This window comes from Bos taurus, chromosome 8 (assembly GCF_002263795.3).
Source record: "Bos taurus isolate L1 Dominette 01449 registration number 42190680 breed Hereford chromosome 8, ARS-UCD2.0, whole genome shotgun sequence".
NCBI classification, from domain to species: domain Eukaryota; kingdom Metazoa; phylum Chordata; class Mammalia; order Artiodactyla; family Bovidae; genus Bos; species Bos taurus.
In genome coordinates, this window is record NC_037335.1 from 97111152 (window position 1) to 97128602 (window position 17451).

Sequence of the window (17451 nt, forward strand, 5' to 3'; positions counted from 1 at the left end):
GCTCTCCAAAAAGGTTTGAATCTCTGCCTTGAAGGGGGAGTGAGGGGTGTCGGGGAGGAGGGGCCTTCCCAGGTGGCACTATCGGTAAAGAACCTACCTGCCAAAGCCAGAGATGAAAGAGACTAGGGTTTGATCCCTGGGTTGGGAAGATCCCCTGGAGGAGGAAATGGCAACCCACTCCAGTATTCCTGCCTGGGAAATCCCATGGACAGAGGAGCCTGGCAGGTTATTGTCCATAGAGTTGAAAAGAGTCAGACGTTACTGAGGCGACCACGCATGCACTTGAAGAAGGCAGGGCTGGTGGGAAGAAGAGTTCTTCTGGATTCTTTCCTTGTCCACTATCTTTTGCAGCTTTAATGGTAGCAACTTCTCTCTGTGTTTGCTGCTTCTGTAGTCTTTAGAGTTGCATTTTATCCTTCTCAATAATTATATTTTGCTAGTTAAGATCCTTTATAATTATATAGATATCTAGAGCAGTCAAATCCATAGAGACAGAAAGGAGAATGGTGATGGCCAGGGGCTGGAAGGGGAGAAGAAAGGGGAGAGATTGATTAATGGGTAGGTTTCTATTTGGGAAGATGAAAACATTCTGGAGCTGGATGCTGCTGATGGTGACACAGCCGTGTGAATGCACTTGGTGCCACTGGACTGGACACTTAGAGTCCACATCAAATTCTATAAGTTACCACAATTTTGAAAAAAGTTCTTTATGTTAAATTTGCAAATTATAGATGTAGTTTGTCTCCTGGTTGGAACTTGGCTGATATACCAGGCTACCGCAGAAGCCTATTCAATGGCCTCTCCTCCTTCTGGCCTCTCACATGAATACATCGTTCACTCTGCAACACAGTCCATGTCCCGGGCTTCCCTGGTGGTCCAGTGGTTAAGAATCCACCTTGCAATGCAGGGGACACCAGTTCAATCCCTGGTCTGAGAAATTCCCACATGCCGCAGAGCAGCCTGTGCGCTGCAGCCTGTGGTCTGCAACAAGAGAAGCCACTGCAATGAGAAGCCCGCACCAGAGGATAGCCCGTGTGCAGCAACAAAGACCCGGTGAAGCTATCAATAAATACATAAGAGTCCATGTCCTTTTGTGGATCTCTGGCCTACCAGTCTCCCACTCCAAACCCTCCACTTCCCTTCCCTCCGCTGAGTGAGTGAGGCTGTAATCGCTGAGCCAGGCAGTCAAGGCCTCAGCAATCTAATGCCATCTTGCCTTGCAAACCTCAGTTCTTGTTACTCCCTATCACTTCCTCTTATTTACGCAGCCAGATGATACCACCTGCTCTCCTCTCTGCTCACCCTGGCCTTTGCTTTGACTTCTCTACACTTGCTGAGAGGAAACGGCTTTATCAGCTACGGTCAAGGTCACAAAAAGGGACCCCAGATAAGATGTGCCCCCTATAATCTTGACCTACACTGCTGATAGTCTTGCTAAAAGAATTAAACCCAACCCCTTGTCTGGATCGGGAAATACAAAGGATTTCATGAAAAACATGAAGTACTACACCAAGAGGATGCAATAAGCAAAACTCTGTGAAATTCTATGGATCAGAAAGCTTGGGTTCATCAACTGATGTGTGTGTGTGTGTTAGTCGCTCAGTCATGTCTGACTCTTTTCGACCCTGTGGACTGTAGCCTGCCAGGCTTCTCTGTCCATGGAGTTTTCCAGGCAACAATACTGGAGTGGGTTGCCATTTCCTTTTTAAGTTGTAATAAAATGAAGGAGATGGAGGAGAAACATAACGATGGAAAAACATTTAAGAGACACATCTCATTTATTAAATGGTTCAGCTAAACTAAATTTTGGGATGCACATGTGGGTGGTAAAACACTATTCTAAAAAGTACCTGGGAGTGATATAAACAATGCACAAATTTTTTTATGGGGAGAGGAAGGGGATTGCAACCAAGTTCTTTTTTCTTGACCCAGACAGGGCTTCTTTTTATATACATATATAATTAATTAGACAGTAATTTGATTTATGTGGTTCCCTGAATCTGTGCTTTACATTGTAATGTGTGCTGAGTTGTTTGGTCATGGCTGACTCTTTGCAACCCCATGAACTGTAGCCCATCAGGCTCTTCCCTCCATTGGATTCTCCAGGCAAGAATACTGGAGTGGGTTGCCATTTCCTCCTCCAGGGGATCTTTCCGACCTAGAGATCAAACCCATGTCTCCTGAGTCTCCTGCATTGGCAGGCAGATTCTTTACCACTGAACCACCTGGGAAGCCTATGCTTTGTAATAAATAAATAAATATATATATTTTAGAAATCCAGAAAGCGGAGAGGGAACTTGTTTCAGAGAGGACCTGATGTGGGTGAGAGAACACTGGACTGGATTGGGAGTCATGATTTGGAATGCCATTGCCACTGCCACCAGAAAAAGCTCTCAGCTTCTCTGAGCCTCTGCTCCGCAACCCATGATAATGGACCAGAAGGATAGGTCCAGAAGTCCTAATCCCGCCATATTCTGTGGATTCTGTAGCTTTTGGCAGATTGAGCCCATGAATTGCCTCAGTTTCAAACTGATATTTCCCTGGATTACTGCTGAATTTCAAAAAATATTTTAGAAACAGATGCTTATAATCTGGGGGAAAAAACACATTCAAACATGGCAGATGCTGCTAGAGGCCTTCTAATATCCATCTAGTCTCCCAGTCTCCTGACTAATGAAACCCTAACTATTAGGGGCAGCAACATACCCAGCAAAAACATACTGGATTTCCCAGATACTTATGCACAAAGGCTGGCCAGTGAGGCCAATGAGTGGGACTTCCAGGGAATCGATTGTTTACTTTTCTGATAAAAATTACAGGCTCAACTGGCTTATGCTTTTTGCATTTTGATCCTCCCCCACTGCTGGCCTGAAACTAAGACGAAGGCCTGGAAATGCCACAGGGTCCTTGAGCCTGAGAAGGAGGGCTGGGTGCTAGGTATGGCACAGCAGGCTGAATTCCCGATGGCATCATGGGCTCACTGCTCCATCTCAGGCTGCTGTTTCTAGATTTCCTAATATGCTAAGGACATGAGACGTCCTGGTTGTTAAACTTCTGTGATTATATTTCTGTTTTGCTAAGTTGCTTCAATCTGGTCTCTTTGCAACCCTATGAACTATAGCCCTCTAGGCTCCTCTGTCCATGGGATTCTCCAGGCAAGAATACTGGAGTGGGTTGCCATGCCCTCCTCCAGGGGATCTTCCCAATCCAGAGATTGTACTTGAACCTCTTCAGTCTCCTGCATTGACAGGTGGATTCTTTACCTCTAGTGTCATCTGGGAAGCCCATATCTGTGACCTGTAGCTAAATACCTTTCAGAGAATTGAATACGTCTGCCTGGAGAAATAAAATGCTTTCAAAATGAAGGCAGAGGTTTCCCTGAAAGCTAGAAATTAACACCGTGACTGTCACCTTTATACTTCAAGGGCAAATAAATAAGTAAAATTGTATCCATGTATGATGATGGATTTATCTGGACTAGTGTCAATCGTGTCCATGTCACAATGTAAGCAAATATCAAATCATTATGTTGCACACCTGAAATTTATACTATGCTATATTATATTGAAATTTTATGGAGATTCATTAAAAACCTAAAAATAGAATTACCAAATGACCCAACAATCCCAATACTTGGCATTGAAAAAAAACATAATTCAAAAAGATACATGTACCCCAATGTTCATTGCAGCACTATTTACAATAGTCAGGACATGGAAGCAACCTAAACGTCCATTGACAAATGAATGGATAAAGAAGATGTGATACATATATAATGGAATATTGTTATTGTTGTTGTTTAGTCGCTAAGTTGTGTCTGACTCTTTTGCAATCCCATGGACTGTAGCCTGCCAGGCTCCTCTGTCCGCGGGATTTCCCAGGCAAGAATACTGGAGTGTTACTTAGCCATAAAAAGGAATGAAATTGAACCATTTGTAGTGATGTGGTTGAGTCTAGAGTCTGTCATACAGAGTGAAGTAAGTGAGAAAGAGAAAACAAATATAGCATATTAACATGGAATACAGAAGCATGGTGCTGATGAGCCTATTTGCAGGGTGGAAATAGAGATGCAGACAGAGAGAGCGGATCTGTGGACACCAGAGGAGGGAGAGGGTGGGACAAATTGACAGAGTGACACTGACATGACACACTACCATGTGTAAAATAGGCAGCAGGGAAGCTGCTGTGTGGCACCAGGAGCTCGGGTGCTCTGTGATGGCCTGGGCGGGGGCGGGCTGGGGGGATATATGTATATGTATATCTGATTCACCTTGTTGTATAGCAGAAATTAATACAACATTGTAAAATAATTATATTCAAATTAAAAAAAATTTTAAGGAAAAAAATTCTTTAAAAAGGAAAAAGAAAAAAATTGGGATCTATGCTGCAAGAGAATTTGAGAATCAATTTTTAGACCATCTTTGCTCTGGCCCAGAAGTATAAATGGCACCAGTGTAGGGTTAGGGTTAGACTCTCCTGGTTTTTCTGACTGATAGTCTGGAACAAAAGTTTCAGGAGAACAGAGATGCAGGTGGGTGAGTCTGAGGATTTCAACAGTGTTCCTCAGGAACACACAACAGTGAATGTAGAAGGGCTTTGTAAGCAACAGAGCACTGGGCCCTTGGATGGCTGGTTATTGTGGTTTTAAACTTTGCCAACAAAGGTTCGTCTTGTCAAGGCTATGCTTTTTCCAGTAGTCATGTATGGATGTGAGAGTTGGACTATAAAGAAAGCTGAGCGCTGAAGAACTGATGCTTTTGAACTGTGGTGTTGCAGAAGACTCTTGAGAGTCCCTTGGACTGCAAGGAGATCCAACCAGTCCATTCTGAAGGAGATCAGCCCTGGGATTTCTTTGGAGGGAATGATGCTGAAGCTGAAAGTCCAGTACTTTGGCCACCTCATGCGAAGAGTTGACTCATTGGAAAAGACTCTGATGCTGGGAGGGATTGGGGGGCAGGAGGAGAAGGGGACGACAGAGGATGAAATGGCTGGATGGCATCACCGACTCAGTGGACGTGAGTTTGAGTGAACTCCAGGAGTTGGTGATGGACAGGGGGGCCTGGCGTGCTGCAATTCATGGGGTTGCAAAGAGTCAGACACGACTGAGCGACTGAACTGAACTGAACATGGTAAAAGTCAAATAGAGAGCCATGTGGAAAGAGCACTTAGTCCTGAGCCAGAAGGACCACTGTGGGAGCCCTGGCCCCAGTTTGCTGGCCAGGGGACCTTGGACAAGTCTCTTAGATTCTAAGTCTTATTGTTTTTTGTCAGCAAGAAAGAGGAGGTTAATGTCAGGCTGGGCTTCCCAAGGGGCTCAGTGGGAAAGGAACCCACCTGCAATCTAGGAGAGTCAGGAGACACAGGTTCAATCCCTGGGTTGGGAAGATCCCCTGGAGGAAGGCATGGCAACCCACTCCAGTATTCTTGCCTGGAGAATCCCATGCAGGGAAGAGCCTGGAGGGCTATAGTCCATGCGCTGGTGAAGAGTTGGACACCTGAAGGGACTGAGCATACATGTACCAATGCTGGCCTCGAAGGATTGTGGGAGGCCTGGACTCAGCGGTGTCTGTGAAGGGCCAGGACAGCCTCGTGGCACTGACAGGACGCTCTACAAACGTAAGACCCTGTCTCTTCCTCTCACCCACAGTAAGGTCTCAGTCAGCAACTCTCTAAATGGTGGTCTCAAGACCAAAGAGAACTTTAATCGTCCTCTGGTCCAGCCCCCATCTCAGCCAGAATCACCCGCAATATCCCTTTGAATGGACCGCCAGCCTGTCTTTGCCCTCTCTCCAGAGGGGATACTCTTTATGCCACGAAGCACCTCTTGAGGCTCTAGACATCTGTCTGTTGCTGCAGTATTTTTCTGAGCTGAGTTGAAATCTGGTCCTGATAACTTCCTCCCCGGTCTGTGGTGTTTTCTGAACGGCTTGAGCGCAGTTCCCCTGACCTCTGAGCCCTGTGCAGAGCTCTACTCCTCGCTGGCTCCCTGAAGGGGAGTCACTCTCTGCCAAGGCTAAGGCACCCAGGGATCCATCCCCATTGGTCAAAACTGGGTCCAGAGAAGCCATTCCCCACGGGACCCTAGGGGTCAGATGCAGGCAGTAAACCCACAGACCACTGAATCTGGTCTGCAGACATGGGTTGTTGGTTTTATGTTCTATTTTTGCCTTCACAGTGCTTTTTTTTTTTTTTTTTTTTAATGGAATTGGTGAGAACATTTTAAAACCTGAAGATTTTATATTGAAAAAATCCAGGTTCAGGAATTCCCTAGCAGTCCAGTGGTTAGAACTCTACACTCTCATTGCTGAGGACCTGGGTTCAATTTCTGGTTGAGGAACTGAAATCTCACAAGCCAGCCTGTGGGCTCTGGAGCATGGATTTAGTAGTCCTGGCACATGTGGACTTAGTCACACGGTGGCATGTGGATCCTCTCGGACCAGGGATTGAACCCCCAGTCCCCGCATTGGTAGGCGGATTCTTAACCACTGGACCACCAGGGATGTCCCTTCCTGACTGTCTTACATTCAGCTCGCTTACCTCATTTATATTTAATGCCTGATTCCTATAGGTTTACTACTAATTTTGTCTAGCAGGGCCCCCATTGTATGTAAACAGTTCATTTGCAGCCAAGATCAAGGTAACCACACTCCCAAAAGGCAACTTGAAAATTGTCTAGAAAATTCCTTCATCATATTTGGATACTTCCTTTAAACATTCATCTTAAAGAAACACTTTCACATGTGCTCTACATGAAGAAGGAAAAACATGGGTCTCCTGCATTGCAGGTGGATTCTTTACCATTCGAGCTACCAGGGAAGCCCGGGTTCTATGTAGCTTAATTAAGCATTTCATCGCAGAATTGCTTACAATAATGAATAGCTAGGTATAACTTAAATGCGTTGCCACTGGAGAGTGACTAAGTCTACCACAGTATCTCCAGGTCACAGAGTAATATGTAGCCATAAAATACAATAAGAAGAAGATACTAAATTAAATAAGAAATAATAAGTGAATAGTAAGAAATCAGTGTATGTTCAAACTTTGGAAAATCTGTAGTATATATTAACTGAAAATAATAAGTCACTGTGTGTGCTCATTCGTGTCCGATTCTTTGTGACCCGTTGGACTGTGGCCCGCCAGGCTCCTCTATTCATGAGATTCTCCAGGCAAGAATACTGGAGTGTGTTGCCATTTCCTCCTCTAGGGGATCTTCCCGACCCAGGAATCGAACCTGTCTCTGCATTGCAAGCAGATTCTCTACTGCTGAGCCATTGGGGAGGGTAATAAAAATATGATGCCATTTATGTTTTTAAAAACAGCATATTTACAAATATATATATGATTTACATAATAGATAGAAAGGCTGTAGAAGGCAATGCCTCAAGTGTATGTTGAAATTGGGCTAGAATTGGGGACAATAGTCAAGAAAGAGTTTGGCTTTCTTAGTATTTTGATTTTTTGTGCGTAAGTGAGAGTTGATTTATATATTCTTTGGGTTGTTGCAATACAATTAAAAAGGCAATTCGTGCTCTGTACAGAAGCTCATTCCTAAGCTCAAGTCTGTGACCATGGGGAAATCAACCACCGTGAATCACATTCTGTCTGTGAACTTGGTGTGTTATGCATTCCTAGGGAAGTCATACCTCTGAGCAGTTTTGGTCAAGTTCCAATTTCAAATATGCTGTGTCCTCATAAACACACTCCTTCTCGCCAGTTTGGAAAATGCAGTCACTGTATACCTTCTACAAATTGCTGTTTCTAAGCAACTACATATCAAAGATACATCAAATTTACCGAAAATATACCCTGGAAGTTTCTGTGTGCCCAAACAGGACTCTTTATATATGGATCACTTCTGACCAATATAAATTCTCGTGGGCTCAGAGCATGGGGGAAATTCGTCCAAGTTTTCCGTCTCAGCTCCAAATGGCATAATGACAGCCCAGTTGGAAACAGCACTCAGAGGGCAGTGCCCTGCGGAGCTGTGCTGCCTGCTGGTCCTCACGTTCCTTCAGAAGCTGAGCCCTGAAAGCTTGGCTGCTGCCAGCTCTCCTCCACCTCTAGACTGACGTCTGGATCCATGTGAGACAAGTCCAGGGAAAGGCTGGTCGGGTATTCCGACATCTGGCAGGAGGCTCGGATCCAAGCTGTCCGAGAGAAGACTGGGATTTGTGTCTGGCGTTGACCTGCAGAGGACAGATGTGCTGCTCATAAAATCATGGATTCTTTGGGCTAGATGTGGCCTTCAGGGTAGCCTGACATCTAAAGAAGGCCTGGGTCCCTAGCAGGTCAAGACAAGCCCCATGGGCAGGCTCCCCCCAGAGAAGAGGCTCAGGCAAAGGAGTGGGATCAAATTTTGATTGGGTGAAGAGGGGCGGCACGAACGCCAATAAAATCCACAAGGTGATACGATTTCACATCCACTAGAATGGCAATTACAAAACAAGACAAAAGCAAACAAAACATTGAGAAGTAGTGATCGCTGGCAAGGACGTGGAGAAATCGGAACCCTTATGCATTGTTAGTGGGAATGTAGAACGGTGCAGCTGCTGTGAAAACAGTATGAATGTTCCTCAGAATTTAAACATAGAGTTTAAACATCAGTTCAGTTCAGTTCAGTCGCTCAGTCATGTCTGACTCTTTCCGACCCCATGGACTGCAGCACACCAGGCCTCCCTGTCCATCACCAACTCCTGGAGTCTACCCAAACCCATGTCCATTGAGTCGGTGATGCCATCCAACCATCTCATCCTCTGTCGTCCCCTTCTTCTCCTGCCTTCAATCTTTCCCAGCATCAGGGTCTTTTCAAATGAATCAGCTCTTTGCATCAGGTGGCCAAAGTATTGGAGTTTCAGCTTCAACATCAGTCCTTCCAGTGAACACCCAGGACTGATCTCCTTTAGGATGGACTGGTTGGATCTCCTTGCCGTCCTAGGGATTCTCAAGAGTCTTGTCCAACACCACAGTTCAAAAGCATCAGTTCTTTGACACTCAGCTTTCTTTATAGTCCAACTCTCACATCCATACACGACTACTGGAAAAACCATAACCTTGACTAGACAGACCTTTGTTGACAAAGTAATGTCTCTGCTTTTTAATATGCTGTCTAGGTTTTAAATATTCTCTGTCTAGGTCGTAACTTTCCTGCCAATGAGTAAGCGTCTTTTAATTTCATGGCTGCAGTCACCATCTGCAGTGATTTTGGAGCCCAAAAAAATAAAGTCTGCCACTGTTTCCACTATTTCCACAATTATTTGCCATGAAGTGATGGGATTGGATGCTATGATCTTAGTTTTCTGAATGTTGAGCTTTCAGCCAGCTTTTTCACTCTCCTCTTTCACTTTCATCAAGAGGCTCTTTAGTTCTTCTTCACTTTCTGCCATAAGAATGGTATCATCTGCATATCTGAGGTTATTGGTATTTCTCCCAGCAATCTTGATTCCAGCTTGTGCTTCTTCCAGCCCAGCGTTTCTCATGCTGTACTCCGCATAGAAGTTAAATAAGCAGGGTGACAATATACAGCCTTGACATACTCCTTTTCCTATCTGGAACCAGTCTGTTGTTCCACGTCCAGTTCTAAGTGTTGCTTCCTGACCTGCATATAGGTTTCTCAAGAGGCAAGTCAGGTGGTCTGGTACTCCATCTCTTTCAGACCCAGAAATTCCACTTCTGGGTATACACCTAAAAGAATTGAAAGCATATATATTTAAAATGAATAACTAGCCAAGTCCTACTGTATAGCACAGGGAACTGTACTCAATGTTATGTGATAGCCTGGATGGGAGAGGAGTTTTGGGAAGAATGGATACATGTGTATGTATGATTGAGTCCCTTTGCTGTCCATCTGAAACTGTCAAAACATTGTTACTTGACTATACTCCAACACAAAATAAAAAGTTAACAAAAGAATTGAAAACAGAGACTTGAACAGATATATATCTATATACCAATGTTCGTAGCAGTAATGAAAAGGTGAAAGCAACAAAAATGTTCATGGTCAGATGAATGGATTAACAAAATGTAGTATATCCTTACAATACGATATTATTAAACCTTAAAAAGTGATGAAATTCTGATGCATGCTACAACATGGGAGAACCTTGAAGACATTTTGCTAAATAAAATATGCAAGACATATTATACGATGTCACTTATATGAGATACTTAGGATAGTCAAATTTATAGAGCTAGAAAGTACAATAGTAAGTACCAGGGAATGTAGGGAGGAAGTCAGGAGGAGTTATTGCTTAATAAGTACTGAGTGTGGGAAGTTGAGAAGATGAAAAAGTTTGGTGACGGATAGATGTGACAGTTGCACAACAAAGTGGATGTCCTTAATGTCACTGAACTGTATGCTTAAAAGTCCTAAAATGGTAAATTCCACATTAAAAATATTTTATTACACACACACACACACAGAGAAAAAAAAGACATGAAAAAAGAAAGAGGGGTAATACCCAGGGCAGAGAAGTCCACTGTGTGGCCAAGTGGTGTGGCAGAGGAAACCAGAGTCATCCCAGAAGGCCCTGGGCTTTCATCTGCTGCTGTTCAGCCTTCAGCCTCCTTTTAATGGACGGGGTCATGTGAACAAAGTTTTACAGCAGGCATTAAAGCTGGTTCCATGCTGCTCTGGACCAAATGTCATCATAAATTCAGAGGCAGTAAAAGCATCATAAGCTTTAGTCAAGTTGAGTGCAGCTATTGTTCTTGCTTTGGAGACTGTCGGGAGGGTAGGAATTCACATTCAACTTGACAGGTATATGCTGTGCTCATTTTCCTTAAAAGGTTGTGCTTTTCTCCTTTGCTTTTTTTCCACCTCGCCTTAGGGGTTAGCCATATGTTAAATCCACATGCCTGTGTTAATGCAAAGGTGGAACTGCATATGGTGGCATGACCACGGCACAGGGGTGAGCAAGGCCCGCTGAGTGGGAGGGACATGAGAACCAAGGCCCTTGGGTGGCTTTGAGGGATGGGGTGAGTTGCAGAGGCTGTTGTATGGCTCTGTGCGATGGGGGCATGTGAGCTGAGACAGCCATGTGTCTAAGAGGGATATAACCACTGCTGAAGTGGTGGGGAGGTGGTACTGCATGTTTGTAAGAGCACCAATCCAGAAATTCTCACACCAACTCTGGGAGGTGGGTGTGACAATAACTAACCCCATAAGTTAGATAAGAAAGTGAAGCTTAGAGAGGAAGGAACTCATGCAAGTTGCTGCAGTGGAGCTGGGGCCAGAACCATGCTTTGTTGGCCCAGGTCTAAGGTACTTAGTACCTGTTCCCAGATACAATAACAATTGAGGGTCCCAAGTAGCTTACATTGTTATTGCCAGTATAATCTCACTCCTTGAGTTGGGTAGGACCTGTGATCTGTTTCCAACCAATCGAATATGGTAAAGGTGATAAGATAGCATTCCTGTGATTATATTATGTTATATGGAAAAGGTGTGAGATTTTGAAGATGTAATTAAGGTCCCTAATCAGTTGACTTTGAGTGAAACAAAAAGAAGAATGCCTTGGGTGGGCCTGACCCAGACACTCCAAGCAGTAAAGCCTTTCCCAATATCAATCTCTCAGTCTCTTTCTTTGTTTCTCTCCCTCTCCTTCTCTTTTTCTATTGCTGGCTTTGAAGAAGCAGGTTGCTATGAATTCTGTAGTCACAAGGAAGTGGATGCTGTTAACCACCTGAGGGATTTTAGAAACAGATCCTCCCTTAGTCTAGCCATTAAATAAGAGTGCAAGTAAGACAACACCTTGATTTTAGCCTGTGAGACCTTGAAAAAATAAGACTTGAAAAGAAGTTCCATGCCTGGACTCCTGACCTAGAAAAACCATGGAATAATATGGGTGTTATTTTAAGCTGCTACATATGTGATAATTTGTTATGGGGCAATAGAAAGGTGGTGTCAGAACCCAGGTATTTCTTATCCAGTTCAGCTCCCCTTAATTTTATATAAAGCTGTGAAGTCCAAGAGCACTTTGGCACATAGGATTTCTTTCAGTCTTCATGAAACCCCTGCAATGTATATATTTAAAATATACTCATGTCACAAGTGAGGAAACTAAGACTTGGGCTCAGAAAGTAGTTTTTTTTTTAGTATAAATTTATTTATTTTAATTGGAGGCTAATTACCTTACAATATTATATTGGTTTTGCCATAGAAAGTAGTTCTTTTAAATACATTTATTAATCATGTTCTCCCTAACAGGTACTATCCTAGGTACTAATGATTTATCAATGAAAAGAACAAACAAAAGGAGCTTAGTATATGTAGTGGTGCTTAGAGCAGAGATTAAATGATATATCTAGAAATTAAAAGACCCATTCATGGTATCTGGGTGAGCAAGGGGAAAAGTGAAAATTAGAACCCAGTCTGTCTAGCTTCAAAGTCTATGCTTTTTGCACTATAAAAATATTTCATTTTGATTCACTGCTCTGGTATAAAAACTTTTTTTAATGTGTATACACACATGTATATTCCTTGATTCAATACCTTACATTTGGAATGAAGTCACTATACACAGCCCACACTTAAGGAATGGGAGTTATGTTCCCCCTCCTGCAGTGTGGAGCATCTACGAAATTTATTTGGAATTCTTCTGCACAGGATATTTGTCTCTTTTCTCCTATTTGTTTATTCAGTCATTTATTTATATCAGTATGGATTCAGACTTTTATTTTAGACTTTATGGGGGCTATTCTCTAGCTGCAGTGCTCAGACTTCTCATTATGGTGGTTTCTCTTGTGTGTGGAGCACAGGCTCTAGGGAGCACAAGCTTCAGTAGCTGTGGCGCATGGACTCAATTGCTCCTCAGCATGTCCGGGATCTTCCCAGACCAGATCTTCTAGACCAAGTATTGAAGCCATGTCCCTGCATTGGCGGGTGAATTCTCAACTAATGAACCAGCAGGGAAGTCCCCACTGCTACTTAATTTCTTGCTCAGATTGTTCCAGCTTTGCCTGTGGGAGCTCTTTCAGTTGTCTCTTCCTATGTCCCCTTGACACTCCCATTGAGGTAGCAGTGCTGCTGGTGATTATTGTTATTTGAGCACTTCCTTACTTTCTGGCACTACATGATATCCAGGCTCATCTGGTACAGCTTTGCCCCAGTCCTATAACCAACATTTCTCCAAGGAGCTCTGATTCCTATTCTTGGAGCGTGGCATTCAAAACCAAGATCTGGGTCCCAGGTGCATTACTTACTTCCTGGACCCTTTTACTTTGTATTTTCAGATTGAAAATTTCTGGTCCAGTTCCAATAGTCATGATTAAGCCTGCCATATTTTGTGTATAGGTTGATTCTAAAAGTTAAAAGAAATCAAACAGCAAAAGAATGAATTTGGACCCCTGACTCACACCATATACAAAAATTAACCCAGAATGAACCAAAGACCTAATTATAAGAGCTAAAATTAGAACAGAGCATAGGTACAAATCTTTGTGACCTGGGATTAGGTGATAATTTCTTAGATATGACACGAGGAGCAGAAACAACCAGAGGAGAAAATAAGTTGGACTTCATCAAAATTTAAAGCTTTTGTACTTCAAAGGACAAAAGACGACACACAGAATGGGACAAAATACGTGTAGATTATATATCTAGTAACAGACTATTATCCAGAATATATAAACAACTCTTACAACTCAGTCAGATCAGATCAGATCAGTCGCTCAGTTGTGTCCGACTCTTTGTGACCCCATGAATCGCAGCACGCCAGGCCTCCCTGTCCATCACCAACTCCCCGGAGTTCACTGAGACTCATGTCCATCGAGTCAGTGATGCCATCCAGCCATCTCATCCTCTGTCGTCCCCTTCTCCTCTTGCCCCCAATCCCTCCCAGCATCAGAGTCTTTTCCAATGAGTCAACTCTTCGCATGAGGTGGCCAAAGTACTGGAGTTTCAGCTTCAGCATCATTCCTTCCAAAGAAATCCCAGGGCTGATCTCCTTCAGAATGGACTGGTTGGATCTCCTTGCAGTCCAAGGGACTCTCAAGAGTCTTCTCCAACACCACAGTTCAAAAGCATCAATTTTTCGGCGCTCAGCCTTCTTCACAGTCCAACTCTCACATCCATACAGGACCACAGGAAAAACCATAGCCTTGACTAGACGAACCTTTGTTGGCAAAGCAATGTCTTTGCTTTTGAATATGCTATCTAGGTTGGTCATAACTTTCCTGCCAAGGAGTAAGCGTCTTTTAATTTCATGGCTGCAGTCACCATCTGCAGTGATTTTGGAGCCCAGAAAAATAAAGTCTGACACTGTTTCCACTGTTTCCCCATCTATTTCCCATGAAGTGATGGGACCGGATGCCATGATCTTCGTTTTCTGAATGTTGAGCTTTAAGCCAACTTTTTCACTCTCCACTTTCACTTTCATCAAGAGGCTTTTTAGTTCCTCTTCACTTTCTGCCATAAGGGTGGTGTCATCTGCATATCTGAGGTTATTGAGATTTCTCCCGGCAATCTTGATTCTAGCTTGTGTTCCTTCCAGTCCAGCGTTTCTCCCAGTCCAGCGTTTCTCATGATGTACTCTGCATATAAGTTAAATAAACAGGGTGACAATATACAGCCTTGACGAGCTCCTTTTCCTATTTGGAACCAGTCTGTTGTTCCATGTCCAGTTCTAACTGTTGCTTCCTGACCTGCATACAGATTTCTCAAGAGGCAGGTCAGGTGGTCTGGTATTCCCATCTCTTTCAGAATTTTCCACAGTTTATTGTGATCCACACAGTCAAAGGCTTTGGCATAGTCAATAAAGCAGAAATAGATGTTTTTCTGGAACTCTCTTGCTTTTTCCATGATCCAGTGGATGTTGGCAATTTGATCTCTGGTTCCTGTGCCTTTTCTAAAACCAGCTTGAACATCAGGAAGTTCACAGTTCACGTATTGCTGAAGCCTGGCTTGGAGAATTTTGAGCATTACTTTACTAGCGTGTGAAATGAGTGCAATTGTGCGGTAGTTTGAGCATTCTTTGGCATTGCCTTTCTTTGGGATTGGAATGAAAACTGACCTTTTCCAGTCCTGTGGCCACTGCTGAGTTATGCTTGCTGCTGCTGCTGCTGCTGCTAAGTCGCTTCAGTCACGTCCGACTCTGTTCGACCCCATAGACGGCAGCCCACCAGGCTCCCCTGTCCCTGGGATTCTCCAGGCAAGAACACTGGAGTGGGTTGCCATTTCCTTCTCCAGTGCATGAAAGTGAAAAGTGAAAGTGAAGTTGCTCAGTCGTGTCTGACTCTCAGCGACCCCATGGACTGCAGCCTACCAGGCTCCTCCGTCCATGGGATTTTCCAGGCAAGAGTACTGGAGTGGGGTGCCATTGCCTTCTCCGGAGTTATGCTTACATTATGTATATTACTAAAATTAGCCCTTTGTTGATTTATGTGTCCAAATAATTTTTCCAATAAAACAATTTCAATTGTTTTAAATTTGTTATGGTACTTTTTGCCATGCAGAGGAAAAAAATTAGTTTTCATATAGTTGAATCTATGAAGCCCAATTTAAAATAAATGATTTTTGGTTTTGTGAACTTGTACATTTCCAACTCTAAGATTTAGCTCCCCAGAATTATCTCATATTTTATTCTATAACATTTGCAATTTTTTTTTCTGCTTAACTTTTAATTAATCATTTCTTACACTCTTTGCAAGAAACACAACATCACATTTTTCCAACCTCTATGTAATGAGGCCCGGAAGAGGACATGGCAACCCACTCCAGTTTTCTTGCCTGGAGAGTCCCGTGGACGGAGGAGCCTGGCGAGCTACAGTCTATGGGGTCGCAGAGAGTCGGACACGACTGAGCTACCAAACAACAAGCACAGTGTAATGCGGTGTTCCTTCAAGTGTTTTTCAAACTCCTCTCTTGAGACTTCTCATTCTCTTGCTCCAATCTCTCCTTGCCTCCCCAGGCCTCTTGTTACCTGGGAATATCTTTCGCTGCTTTCCTAGGTTGATGGCACCGTTCATGGACCGCAGATCTCTTGTTTGTTCCCCTCGTTTTACTGTTGCATTTCCTTTTTGTCACCCTACTTCCCTGGTAGATCTTGGACACTTTTGAGTGTTATGATTTGGGGCAAGTATGTGACCTCCCTGACTCTCAGCTTTCTTGCCTGGGAGGAAAATGCCTTCTCTGCAGGATGAATTGAGATGAGGAAATGGAGAAGGCCTAGGACAGTGGCTGGCATGATGCAGGGGGTCAAAATGGCAGCCAGTCCAGAGCTAAACACTGAGGTAGATAATAGAGTGATTGGCACCCATCCTTCCTTTCTGCTCCTCTCCCACCACGCCCAGGGCTTTTTTTTTTTTTAAGAACTTTATTTAGTTTTTTTTTTTTTTTTTTTGGCTATGCTGGATCTTCATTGCTGTATGAGCTTTTCTCTAGTTGCAGTGAGCAGGCTTCTCAATCTAGAGGCTTCTCTCGTGGAGCACAGGCCGTAAGGCATGAAGGCTTCAGAAGTTGTGGCTCTCAGGCTTAGTTGCTCTGAGGCATGTGGGATCTTCCTGGCCCAGGGATTGAACCCATGTCTCCAGCATTGGCAGACGAATTCTTTATCACTGAGCCACCAGGGAAGCCCATGCCCAGGACTTTGACTCTTTCCACCTCTCACCCTCAAAGAAGGGTTTTATAGGCACTTACACCAAAGCATTCAAGGTATCTCCAGGAATGAGACTAGTTCAAGAAACTAAAAAAAAAATTTATTATGGAAAATCTCAAACACATACAAAACTAGAAACTCAATATAATAAGCCTCCATGGACCCAGCTACTGCATGTATCAATTCAAAGGCAAATTTATTTCATCTATACTTCATATATTTCCCATCCCCACTCTCCCTACATATAGATCTTTTGAACCAAATTTCAAATGATTTCATGTATGTTTCAATGGATATCTCCAAAAGAGAAGAAACACACACACACATACAAAGTACCATAACTGCACCTAAAAATTTAAAAATAATTTCTTAGTATTTCAGTGTTTTCAGTATCTCAGTGTTTCAGTATCTCAGTGTTTACGTTTTCAATCACATCATTATCTTTTTAAAAATAGTTGGTTTGTTCCAATCAACATGCAAATGAAATCCATGTATAGCATTTGGTTGCTATGTCTTTTCTGGATTTTTCTGCCTAAAATTTCCTTCTCTGCCTTTTTTATCTTCCTCTTGCAATTTGCTTGTTGTTGTTTTTCCTGCAAGTACTGTCCTATTATCTAGAGTTGGCCACATTCTGAGATCACTGACTGCAGCCCCAGGACGTCATTAAGCTTGGACGCTGGTTGTTCTGGTACGTTTGGTCCAGGGTAGAGATCCAGTGCTCGGGCAGGACAGGGCAATCAGCTCAAGGAAATGCCTGTGTTGTTGCTTTTTCTGTCCCTTGTTACATCAGCGCCCTGGCCCTCCTTAGTGTCCAAGACTCCAGAGCGGTCAGTGAGCCAGTGGAATATGAGAAAGAAAG